At 29.5% G+C, this 13,217-nt stretch overlaps 1 long non-coding RNA gene across 1 annotated transcript; it reads left to right on the top strand.

Annotated features, from left to right (window-relative positions):
* The first annotated feature begins 3,391 nt into the window (after positions 1–3,391).
* On the top strand, positions 3,392–5,473 carry LOC146945659 (uncharacterized). Its single transcript, XR_015026452.1, has 2 exons — positions 3,392–3,656; positions 5,180–5,473. It is a non-coding gene; the product is annotated as an uncharacterized LOC146945659 (long non-coding RNA).
* Positions 5,474–13,217: the final 7,744 nt, after the last annotated feature.

Here is a 13,217-nt window from a genome sequence, read left to right as displayed (position 1 = left end):
ATAACAATTCTTAAATAATTACTTAAGAAATTGGATGTGACTGCTTGATATTATTTTCTTTATGAACAAAGCTAACAATTTCATGGGTATTTGCAAAAACAATTGCACTGAAACTTGATAGTAAACTAAATACGATCAAATGAAGGGAAGCAATGCAATGTCGTGTTGGTATCATGCCTTCTATTAGTAGCGTCATAACTTTTGACTTAGTAATGGAGAAACTTAACCATGGTCTTTGTTCTTCTTCTCAAAGCAAAAGCAATGATAAATTTCTGCAAAATTTCTGTTTTATTATTAATGAAATACTATTTCATTTCAGATGATCCTTGGGCAGATTGGTTTAAGAAATGAAGAAAAGAAACCGTCAAAGAATTGAAATATCTTGTTTATTAATTATTATATTTTTGCATATATGTTCTTCTTCTCAAACTCCTCAGAAAGTAACATGAATTTTACAATCTGCAGTTCCTATACGCCATTATCCGAGCACGGTGGTGATATGGTCAAAGATCTCACCGGTAAATGCAAATTCATAAACTATCTTTGAAATTGTTTACCCCTATTCTTCTTTGAAAGTATTTTGTTACACGCTATTGAAATGAACTATTTCATATTACCAATTCTTCCGAAAACAAATATTGTTAACGTGGACCTTAATTTTTTTGTTGAGGGAAAAGATGGACCTTGATATTTATAGCAAAATTGTGGATTTAATAACAATAAAATAATGGGAAGAGAAGTAATCTTACTTTTTTGAAAAATGATATTATTTCTTTTGGGATAGAAAAATGATATTTTATTTGGGATATTTTTTTGAAAAATGATATTTGAACACATATTTTGGGACGAAAATTTTACATACGGGTATGTTTGTTATTTCAACCATAAAACAAGCGCAAATGGGTACTTTCGACTATCATTCTTATCCATCTTTTCTTCTCTTCTATCCTCTCATCATTGTTGTCCTCACCACCACTGAATCACCATCAATGAGAGAGATCCAAACAAGAGAGTGAGATCCGGCAAGAAAACTCACGGGGGAGAGAGAGAGAGAGAGAGAGAGAGAGAGAGAGAGAGACGACGGAACTCAATATGAATACGACCGTGCCTTCTCTTCCTTCTTCTTCGACCACCATTTCTTCTCTGCAATTTTCCGCATTACTTCTCATTTACCCATCTTCTTTTACTTACTTCTCATTTTGCCTAGAAAAAACGGCGATGGGTGTAACATCCCATACAACTTTAAGCATTGCCGACTGACCCTACAAACCCACACGAGTCTTTTCAGTGTGTTTTGTCCTCACTCGCACGCTTACCGATAAACTTCCCAATAGGTCGCCCATTCAAAGACTACTCCAAGTCAAGCACGCTTAACTGTGGAGTTCTTATGGAATGAGTTACCAAAAAGAAGAAGCATCTTGTTGATATAGGTAGTACCAAACATTTCTTCTAAGCCTTCGTTCAACTATGAAGTCGCATACCTACACGACCTCGGGATCCCTCTCATTCCGATGTGATTCGGTTCGTCTAGAAGCTATCTGGAGTCGTTCATTATCGTGCCTTATGCACCAACGACCACTCCCCGCCCTCGTCGGCCTTTGGTGTTACAATGGGGATAATCACAATTGTGGTAAACGAGAGACAGAGACGCAAGTGTAATGTTATACGAACGACAGGGTGAGATAACATTGATGGGAGAGAGAGATCTAGACGGTGAGTCGATCTGGAAAATGAGGGCGGTGAACGGTTGTGTGATGATAACCGATGTGATGATGACATGGTAATGGACGATGGTGAACGAAGTTGAAGATATAGGGTGGTGGACGGTGACTAGGAATGAAAGGAATGAAAGAGAGACAAAGTCGTTGCTGAGAGAAATGTTATGAATTCGAATCAAAACTCACATCAATAAACTATGATGTGTTAGCAAGGGTTAGAGACAACCAATAACCAAAAACAATCATAAGTGATAGTAACAATGTAAAGTACAACCACAATTGAAACAAAGAAAAACAAGATAAAACACTAGTAGAAAAGAGGAACAACAACTATACCAAGTCTCGGGCTTGAACTCTTGTTAAAATGATTAGCCAAAAAATGGAGGCATTGTATGTTGTGATAGACCGTTGAGAAGAAAAATGATAATATTTGATTAAAATTTGCAAAATAATAATAAAGGTCCGTCCACCATTATTTTATTTTTTTGAAAAGGATAAAATGGAATTTATATTACCCAATCAAAGTGTTCTCCCTAGTACAAGGTGTACCAGGAAAGAAACAGATTCACAAACATATGTACAAAGAAAAAAACAGTAAAACCGAAACAAGGAAAACAGAGAAAGAAAACATTAACCAATGCCCAACATAGTGAACGGACTAAGCCACCAAACATGATAATTGAAGGAGAGATTTGGGATTTTTGCCTTCAACCACACAAAAGAAAGTGACTTAATCTTATCAACTAACTGATGTGTCGAACAAACTTTGCCATTGAATATCCAGTTGTTTCTTTCTTTCCATATTTCCCACACCGTAGCATACCATATCAAGTGCATAATGGAATGCCACACCTACCATTATTAAAATAGTTCATATAAAATTGTAGTAAAAAAAAGAACCTTTATACTACAGTTTTTTTTAGAACCTTTGTATTATATTTAAAGATCACATTTTACGTCTCTGTGAACATAGCTCAGTTAACAAGGAAGTGCATTGTTATATGCAAGGGCCGGGATTTGAACTCGGACACCTCACTTATTCACCTTGTAAAAGATGAATTCTAGCCACTAAACTACTTGATAAAATAAATAAAAAAAATCACATTTTACTCTTGATCCAAAAAAAATCTCATTTCTCATGTATAAATTACGAATAAAAATATTATAAAAAATGCCCAGATGTCTATATGAGTTGTGAAGCTAAAAGGTTATTTTATTGGAGGTCCAATATTCTATTCCAACTAACAAATTATTTCTCCCCTTCTTTCAAAATAAAATAAAATTTCTCCCTTCGCAAACCAATCACTAGCATTTCTCAATAATATAAGAGTGAAAGTCGATGGATTCCAATAGTTTTTTTTCTTACGTAGAAGAATACGTGCAAAAATTTTCTCTTGTACCAAAAAAAAAAAAAAATCTCATTCATCAATTTTTTTATAATGAAAATAAAAAAACAAGAAGGGTAACATTGCAATTTAAACACTAATTATTTAAATCATTTTGACTCAGCTCATGGCATTAAAACCTCAACTAAACTCTGTTACGTGTGGTCTCTAAAATGCTTAAATGAATTTGGCCAAAACTTACCATTGAATTACATGGTACATTACTTTTGTATAATGCAGCAAGCATTCTAAGGTTATAAATACATTGTTATCTACCTCCTTTTGCTTAAACATAATATTTGTATTAGCATAAAAAAATACAAAAATGAGTTCAACAAATAATGGCATGAGCTATTCAGAAGATCCTCCTACAAATATGAATTCGAATGATGCTAAGAAAAATCAAGTCTCGGACCAGATGAAAAATATGAGCTATTCGAATTCTCAAAAATCTCAAAAATCTAGTTCTCAAAAATCTCGTTCTAAAAAATCTCAGACACTAAGTACTCAAGATGCTATGTCTTATAGCAACTATAAATGATGAGGCCAACAGGTATCAAGACACGTATTTGATTTTTCTCTCCAATATACACACGTAAAATTATCGTGAATAATGCACAAATGTGTTTTTTATTATTGAATCATTAAGTTAAGTTTCATCATATATCTCATTTAATCTCATGATACGATTATGCATGATGGAATACTTATCTCAATTATTAACCATATAATATTGAACTTATATTTTGGATGTTTTAAATTTATAAAAAAGTTTGAACTTAAAAATATAAAAAATAATGATTTTGAAATGAGTCGCCAAAGAAGTAGCAATATCTAAGTTAGGATTCATGTGTTACTAACAAATTTCATTTGTCTTAACAAATTAACTGCTGTAAATTTACCTCTAAAATAATATTTGATTTTGAATAAACTTAAGATCGTATAAATATTTGATTTTGAATAAACTTAACAAATACTACTGTAAATTTAACTTAGGTTTAAGAACTTATAACTTGTTATATTGAACTCAAATTTTATTTGTTTGGAAAAAATACATTTGTTTTGATTTTAAATTAAACGAAAAAATTGATAGGGTAAAATCAATTCACCCTACTAAATTTTCAAATTTAATTTCTATACAGAAATGATGTAAAAAGTTTTACACTCAAGTAAATCACAAACTAATCATAAGTGTGACTTTCGAAAAATTATGATTAAAGTTAAAATGTTTTTAACAAATTGAGGATTATGATTTGATAATATAAAAATCATTTACATTGACAATATATCTTACTTTTTTTTTTTGAAGGACAATATATCTTACTTGAATCTAGTTGTTTACATAGATTCCATGTGGTTTCCAAGCATTAATATCAAGTATTTGTAGGAGTTAAATGAATTAGACATCAGACCGATGTTTTTTAATGTTAACCCAATAGATTATCTAAAAAATCATTTTTGATATTTTAGTGCTCGTTCGTTATAAAAAGTGATTTTGATATAAATGATTTAGTGTTTTTTTTTAAATAAAAGTGTCAATTTGTGTTTGTTTAAAATTATAAAATGAGATTTTGTATTTCTCACCTTTTGATTCAAAATTATTTTTAAAAAATTAAATAAAATAATTTTGTAACAAAATAGTAAAATAAAAAATATACACACAACTTGAAGATCATAAATATATATATTTTCATTAATTTTAAAGAAACGACCTAAACTTGATTGGTTTTTTTTTCTGTGATGGTTGGGGTTTAAACCTCGAACCTTGCATATATTATGCATTGTCCCTACCAATTGCGCTAAGCTCACGAGGAAAAATTTGATTGGTTTAATCAAAAAAGTAATCATATGTTCACCGACCCAGCTATAATTTTTATTTCTTTAAAAATCTGAGAAACCTAATGAAAATACAAAGACTCAACTATACATTTTTTTATTAGTTCAAGTATTCATAATGTATTTTAGTTTAAAAAATTATTTAAAAATTCTCAACTAATTTTAGGATTGTCTAATTATTTAATTATTAAACCTTTATATTTAGCATTGAGCTATTCATAATTTTTTTAAAAATTGCAGGATCGTTCGCTTGTGGAAATTTCACATGGGATGAAAATTTACAGAAGCAGCAAATTCTATTGGTTTTTAAGATTCACTGTTTGTTTGTTTGTTGTATTATGATATTAATTCAGGTTGTTAGTTAGTTTGTTTGTTAATAAGAGTTAGTTTTCTATTTTTCAGTTTGTCGCAACTATTGTGGGTGTATAAATAAGACTCAATGTATTGATCAAAGTATGTATGGGTGTATAAATAAGACTCAATGTATTGATCAAAGTGTGTATTTTAATAAAATTTGAGAAATCATTTGGTCCATTTTCTATGTCCTAAACCAATTTCATTCTATAATCCTCTCTTTTGTGAGTGATAGCAGAATCAATGTGTGATTCATACAAGTGAGAGCTTGTTCTAGAGAATTGGTATTAGTGAGCAAGGCTTCTTTCATGGGAACATTCTCTTTGATGCGATCATGGCTTCATCAAGTACCCATTTTCCTGCAAATCTTTCAATTCTTAAGAGGAAGATTTACACTTAAGTAATGGAAAGATTTGCAGGAAGAGAGAAGGATTAGAAGCTGTTTGGTAGTGGTTATTATAATTATTACCAGGGAAATGTTAATTAGTGTCCTCGGGGTACTGGTTAAAGACTTTAAATAGTAATTTTTTTACAAAAAGTTTGTGTAATAAAGTGTATTGAAAATTGAAAACTTTAACATTTTAAAAAAATAGTTACTTAATTTAAAATGCTTAAAGAGTGCCTCGAGGACACTCATAACAAGACCCTTATTATCATTATATAAAACCTAAATTTATTAGTTTGATATGTTCCCAAGACTTGTTGGTTTCACATATTTGTAAGACTTGTTAATTTGATAATATAATTTAAATTTTCTTTTATTTTGCTATAAATATTGTGTGGTGCGTATAAAAAACAGTGTAAAATTTTTGTCATTAATTTTTTTTTAATTTAGACAAAATATTATTTGTAAAAAAAAAAGAAGGAGACTTTTAGCAACGGACATCTGGTCTTTTACCAACGCATTACATGGTGCTAAAGTTACTAAATGGCCATGGGTGTAAAAAAGCGTTGCTATAGCTTCAAAAAAATTCCAACAGCCTAATTTTCCGATCGTATAGGCTATTGGGACGGCATTTTGCCATTGGTATAAGCTAATTATTGTAGACGGCAACAAGTGTCCGTTGCTATAGGTTTTATGATTTATACCAACGGTTTTTGGACATTTACCGATTTTTGCTGTTGTTGTATGGCAAATTTCTTGTAGTTAAAGATATGTTTCTACACTTTTGTACATAGATAGGTAGATTAAATTTTTTATTAGGGGCTATTCAATCCATGATAACCGTGTGTATAAATTTCGGTGATATAAATTTTTTTCTTTCTCACTCCTCGCAAATGTCTTGACTATTTATTATAGTTTCTATAGTCTGATAAGGGACTCAAGTTACTCAAATTTAGATTGACAAAATACTTTAGCTCCTGTGAAGCCCAGATACGAGATACGATACGGATACGATACTGCACCGATACGTCGATACGGAATTTTTTTAAAAATCAAGATACGATACTGCTGGGATACGTTAATAAAAAAAATTATATAATTAAATGTACAATATAATTATAACCATTTTTTAAAATATGCAAATATATTAACAAACAAAAGAAACCAGTCATAAGCTCGTAGCACATCAACATAAATACAAATAATGTTGACAATTAAAAGAGTGATGATTAGTCAATTACATACACAATATGTCTTAAAAAGAGCACATCAGTGTTATACTATATCCAAAAGAAACATTGTAATTGTTATGCTATATCGATCCAAAAAATAACACATCAGTACTCAAGAGTTAAGTTATTTTAGCTAACATTAATTGGGAAGTATCGGGGCAGATATCGGTGCAGGATAATTATCGGATACTCTCATGATACGTATCGGAAAGTATCGGATAATTATTTTTAAAAAAATAAAATTTCATCTTCGGATACTCTCCTGATACGTATCGGGAAGTATCAGGCAGGTATCGGTGCAGGATACGCAGAGGATACGATACGTCATCCATTTTGAAGTATCGGGGCTTCACAGTTTAGCCCTATTTATTTTCAAATTTCTTTTCATTCTAAATATTGACCAAGCAAGACTTACTATTATACAATAAAACTATATAAAAGAAGATGTTTCTATTTACTTTAAAAAAAAATGAAGATAATTAACCTTAAATGCTCTATAAAAAATTGGTAATGATGTGTCCATGTAAGTAGGAAGGAATCTTTGTCATTAAGAATCATATTCTTGAGGCCGACGAGAAAACGTTTTTCAATGATTAAAACAAATTTATTATTACTAGCGGAAAGACGGGCACGCTGCGCTAACGCTTGTGATTATTTTATTATGTTTGTTTGTATAATTTTGATTAAATTTTTTAAATTTTTAAATACTAAAGGAAATTATTAATATATTGATTTATAAACAAAATATTGTCAAGTTATATAACAATTATTTATGAACTCAATATATTTTAGTTTGTCTGCATATAAAATAAAGAAAAAATAATGATCTTTTATTGTTTATTCTAATAGTAATTAGTAACATAATAACATAAATGTATAAATGACATTTTATGTGAAAGAAACATTGTTATGATTACGATAAAAGAATATCTTTAAAAATTAGGGTGTGTTTGTTTCAAGTGTAGCAAATTTATTCCTAGGAATAACATTCCTTGGAATATAAAGATTGGAATTTTATTCCAAGGTATTTAGAAAAAAAATGTTTGGTTAACATTATAATATTCCAAGGAACCTTAAAAATAGGGAATATAATAGGTAATTACACATAATTTTATTCTCATCTTCATGGGAACTTTATTCCCACCATTTTCTTTGGGAAAACTTTTCTATTCCCAGGAACATTTATACCCGGGAATAAAATTTAGTAAACTTGTAACAAACATAGGCATATGCATTTTTATGATTTTATTCCCAGGAATCTATAAATATAACTTGAAACAAACACACCCTTACATTTTTCGTAAAGTCCCCATCTTCTCCTTCTATTTTCCCTTCATTAATGAGAACTTTTGTTGAATTTTGAGAAACTCCTCTCGATAAAGCTACATATAATTGACCATGACTGAAAATATGTCGTGGAAGATAGATTCCGACATTGAGAATTGTCTGCCCTTTAACAATAATTTTTGCTCACATTTGTTATTAATATTTTTTTAGATGATTTAAAGTTCAATCTTTAATATAATATTTTGCTCACGTTTGTTACTAATATTTTTTCCAGAGGATTTAAACTTCAATCTTTAACATTATATTTTGCTCACGTTTGTTACTAATATTTTTTTTAGAGTATTTAAAGTTCAATCTTTAACATTATTTTTTTCTCACGTTTGTTACTAATCTTTTTTTAGAGGATTTAAAGTCCAATCTTTAACATTATTTTTTGCTCACGTTTGTTACTAATCTTTTTTTTAGATAATTTATAGTCCAATCTTCAACAATATGTTTTGCTCACGTCTATTACTAATCTTTTTTTAGAGGATTTAAAGTCCAACCTTTAACAATATTTTTTGCTCACGTTTGTTAATAATTTTTTTTAGAGGATTTAAATTCCAATATTTAACATTATTTTTAGCTCATGTTTGTTACTAATCTTTTTTTTAGAGGATTTAACGTCCAATCTTTTCCATTATTTTTTACTCACGTTTGTTACAATTGATCAAAGACTAAGAATGAGTAATTTATATCAATAAAATAATATGGAATGCTGCTTTTTGTGGAAGGGATATGAAAATACTTGACAATCTTTGTCGGTTGTATTGAGGGGAACAACACAGATGTACAACATAAAAGAGGCTGATAAAAAAGTAACATGAGTTGTTATTTTGTGCTAGTTTTTTTGTGAGTTTGATCTTTGGTTAACAGAGGTGAAAGAGGGTTAACGGTGACGATTAGTGACATGGATTACTAATCCAAATATTATTTTATAATTGGCTATTTGTATTTAAAATTAAGGGTATTTTTGGAAAGAAAAGTCCAACCCAAAGGTGTGCTTATAGATAAAAAAAAAAAAGCACACTATCTTAGTTTGTATAAGCAATTATAAACCAGCAAAGTCAAATAATTCTTAAAATTAATCGTAAATAATTTGAATTATAATCACTTATAAACTAGCAAAGTCAAATAATCCATAAAATTAATCAACTTTGATTAGTTGTAACATGAAAGAAGAAAAAAAACTTACATGTTAATTCTGAATTCTGATGCAGAGGGCGGAGAGAGGTTGAGAAAAACTAAACAATGCGGGAACGAATTATGAACTGTGAGAACCCTACTTATCAATATTTTTAATATAGTGCTAACAAATCTTTTTCTAAAAGATTTTGAATCCTAATATTTTGCTCACGTTTATTACTAATATTTTTATCAGAGGATTTAAAGTCCAATTTTTAACATTATTTTTTTCTCATGTTTGTTACTAATCTTTTTTTTTGCTCACGTTTGTTACTAATCTTTTATTAGAGGAATTAAAGTCTAATATTTAAATTTTTTGCTCATGTTTGTTATTAATATTCTTTTGGAGGATTTAAAGTCCAATCTTTTGTTCACGTTTGTTACTAATCTTTTTTTAGAAGATTTATAGTCCATTTAATATAGTGCTAACAAATCTTTTTCTAAAAGATTTTGAATCATAATATTTTGTTCACGATTGTTACTAATATTTTTATCAGAGCATTTAAAGTCCAATTTTTAACATTATTTTTTGCTTAGTTTGTTACTAATCTTTTTTTTTCGCTCACGTTTGTTACTAATATTTTATTAGAGGATTTAAAGTCTAATCTTTAACATTATTTTTTGCTCATGTTTGTTACTAATCTTTTTTTAGAGGATTTAAAGTCCAATCTTTAACAATATTTTTTGCTCACGTTTGTTACTAATCTTTTTTTAGAGGATTTATAGTCAAATCCTCATCGGCTATTATTTTTGTTTAAAAAAAATTAAAAAAACTCATAGACTGGTGAGAAATAAAGCAGGAAAAAACATAAACTTTGGATTATTTTTTTTTCATAAGTGATTATTTTTCAACTTTGATTTTCTCAAATTCTGATTCATTCATTCTTCTAACAAAAAAAAAAATTAAAAACAAAGCTTGAATTGTAATGTTGGCGGAAAGTAAATTGCTCAAAGGATAAAACAGAAAGATATTCAATTTATCAAGTGGACCTTAAAGATATTCCATTCAATGGTGCTTCAGAAGTATTAATCAAGTTCGTGAGCCTTGAAACTTTCTAATTTTTTAGAGGTGATGAGATGTGATCAGAGGGTACTCTGATGAATTCTGGATCGATTTGAATTCATGAGAAGAGATATAAAGAATGCAAATATAATTTTTAAACTTTTTGTGAGTTTGATCTATTGTTAACGGTGGTAAAAGAAAGTTAACGGTGACGATTAGTGACATTGATTATTAATCCATGTGTTATTTTATAATTGGCTATTTCTATTTAAAATTAAGGGTATTTTTGGAAAGAAAATTCCAACCCAAAAGTGTGCTGAAAGGGGTAGTTTTCTTTATTTTTGGAAAGAAAATTCCAACCCAAAAGTGTGCTGAAAGGGGTAGTTTTCTTTATATATAGTATAGATGTACAAAAAAATTTATTAAGGGCCTTCAAAAAAAGTAGGTCCTATTAACATTGTCACCACATAAATAAAGGTAATAAAAAATTCATATGATTTCAAATTCTAAAGACTTCAGACCAGGATAGGAAACTTCCGTTCTCTTTTATTCTTTTTTTTTTTAACCTTAGAATTTTATGGAAAAGGTTCTTCTATTCGAAGGTAATTTTTTTAAAAAAAAAAAACCTAAAATGGAATATATTAGAAAAACATTTGGTATCCCAACACAAGAAGTGCCAAAAGAATCGGGTAAAAGAGTAAAGTTACATCAAATAACCAAAGGTCAAGCCGATAACCCAAAATTAAGAAAAATAAAAATCGTTACAAAAGGACTCCTAAACAAGAAAATGGATTAAGCCACCACATATAATAATCGAAAGCAAAATTTGTGCGATTTGCTTTCAACTACCAGTAGCATTGCAACTTAATTTTATCGATGAGATTCTGTAACAAATCCTCCTGATGCTGAAAGACGCGAACATTTCTTTCGCGCCAAATGCCTCATGCACATGAAAGCCAAATTAAATGAAGAGCTGTGCGGATACTTCTTGAAAAACCACCTAAATTTCCAATTTGAGATAAATGATCTGAAACTCGAGCAGGATGAACTGTGGTAAAACCAAGCCGGGTAGAAATACCATACCAAATTCTTTTTAAAAAATCGCAAGATAAAAAGAGGTGATCAATATCCTCATGTTTGCCACAACCCTCCATACAAAGATGCACGTTAGGATGAAGAATTTGCCGTCTGATTAAATTGTCCATTGTAGAAATACGATAGTGAAGTAGACACTTAAACAAAGAAATTGATCTTAAGGGGAACCTCCTTGTTCCCCTTAAGCATCTGGGGAGTTAACATCCGTTGTAAGCAAATAATATTTATCTGGGAAGGTAAATAAAATCTGAATAATATTTTTTTTATTAAGAATTGTATTAGGATTTCTTTTTTTTTTTTTGAGCAAGTATAAGATTCTTTTGACCTATTCATTTTAGACTAAATTAATTAATTACTTTTTTTAACAAACCAAAATGAAATATATTAACAATAAAGAGCATTCATAGCACAAGATATATTAAAGAAGATCAATAGAGTCATTCAAAAGGAGTATAGTTGAACCAATAGATGATAAGAGGAAAGAGAGTTATTAACCAATGCCAAAACATGAGAACGATCTAAGCCATCGATCAACCATAAAAACCAAAAGCTAAATTGATGTATTTTATCTTCAGCCACCAGTAAGATAGAAACTTAACTTTATCCATTAGATTATGAATAAAGTCCTCCTTTTGGTTAAAAATCATATTATTACGATATTTCCAAATTACCCAAACACAAGAAAACCAAATAGCATACATAAGAGATCGCCACATTTTAGAACCTCTTAATAAAAAAAAACTGCATAAAATAGTCAACAACACTTGAAGGATCAACCGAAGAGAATTCAATCCAATGCCGAACATGTTGCCAAAAATTGTTGAAGAAATTACAGTTCAAGAACAAGTGATAAGTCGATTATATGTAACATCACACCTACTCACACAAAGTTGAGAGTCTTGATTAGGCATGCATCGTCTAAATACGTTATCCTTGGTGGGAAGCCAATTTCTGAGCAAATGTCAAGCAAACACAGATACCTTAAAAAGAATGTCATTATGACAAATAAGATCCGAAATGGGTGAATGAGAAACCAAATTGACTAGTAACTTATAAGCTCCTCAGACAGAATAGCAAATAACCGGATCTAAATTCCATTTCTAAAGATCACCACAGTTAACATGAAAAGTAACATTGTTAAGTAAAGCCCTGCACTCCCCTAACAACCCCTCCTCCCACACAAACAACCTACGCATCTAACCTGAACCGGTCCTTAAGGGGAACACCCTCTAACCACATGTCTGATAAAAAATAAGTATCACTCCCATCACCCACCACCCTCCTTAAAGTCTCTTTCAGACCTTCTTCTTTCCCGAACCGAATATCAAAATAATTAATTACTTGAGTATCATCGGTTGATTAAATAAAAATATGTATGGTAAAAACTATAAGGTTTCACATTAATTTTCAAATTTGAAATAATAACTTAATTTTTTAGATTAAAAAAAGATTGATTTTTTTTTAAAATAAATATTTTATAATAGAGAGACACTGTTGATTGTCATTCTTTAATTTAAATTTTTTAGATTAAAAAAAGATTGATTTTTTTTTAAAAATAAATATTTTATAATAGAGAGACACTGTTGATTGTCATTCTTTAATTTAAAAAACGAAATTGATATCTTTCAATTTTAATTAAACAATTGTTATTTGATCAGATTTATTTATCTTCAAGTTCAACACTACTAATTAAAACCT

Source organism: Medicago sativa, chromosome 2 (genome assembly GCF_051527215.1).
Source record: "Medicago sativa cultivar Bolivia chromosome 2, Bolivia_mono, whole genome shotgun sequence".
NCBI lineage: Eukaryota > Viridiplantae > Streptophyta > Magnoliopsida > Fabales > Fabaceae > Medicago > Medicago sativa.
This window is presented reverse-complemented; position numbering and strand designations above follow the sequence as displayed.